Raw genomic sequence first — 551 nt, forward strand, 5'->3', positions numbered from 1 at the left:
ATTGTAACCATGGCAAGGTAGCGATAAACAATAGGATGAATGTAATGCTAATGTTCTCCCATGTAAACTATCACAACGTTAATAATAAAACAATTTTTAAAAATTTACATCATCCTTTTCTAAGTCTGAGATATTATAGGCTGGATTTGTTTTAGTTAATGATCAAAGCACAATTTGCATCTTAAACAAAAGCTGTACACTGAAATTTTTAGTATACATTTTGTTGTCAGGTGCCATCGAGTCGGAACCGACTCATAGCGATCCCATGCACCGCAGAACGAAACAATGTGCGATCCTGGGCCAACCTCACGACCGCTGCCACACTTGAGTCCATCAATGATGCCACCTGGCCAATCCATCTTGTTGGGGGTCTTCCTCTTTTTCTCCGATCCTTTATCTTACCAAGCATGATATCCTTCTCCAGCTACTGTTCCCTCCTGACAATATGTCCAAAGTATGAGAGACGAAGTTTAGCCATCTTGGCCTCTAAGGAGCACCCTGGCTGCACTTCTTCCAAAACAGATCTATTGGTTCTTTTGGCAGCCCATGGC

The 551-nt window shown here is 41.7% G+C and overlaps 1 protein-coding gene across 1 annotated transcript in view; it reads right to left on the reverse strand.

Annotated features, from left to right (window-relative positions):
* The window catches only part of UTRN (utrophin), a 574,637-nt gene that overhangs the window by 518,404 nt on the left and 55,682 nt on the right, over positions 1-551 (reverse strand). The window lies entirely within an intron of this gene.

This window comes from Chrysochloris asiatica, unplaced genomic scaffold (assembly GCF_000296735.1).
Source record: "Chrysochloris asiatica unplaced genomic scaffold, ChrAsi1.0 scaffold00013, whole genome shotgun sequence".
Taxonomy (NCBI): domain Eukaryota; kingdom Metazoa; phylum Chordata; class Mammalia; order Afrosoricida; family Chrysochloridae; genus Chrysochloris; species Chrysochloris asiatica.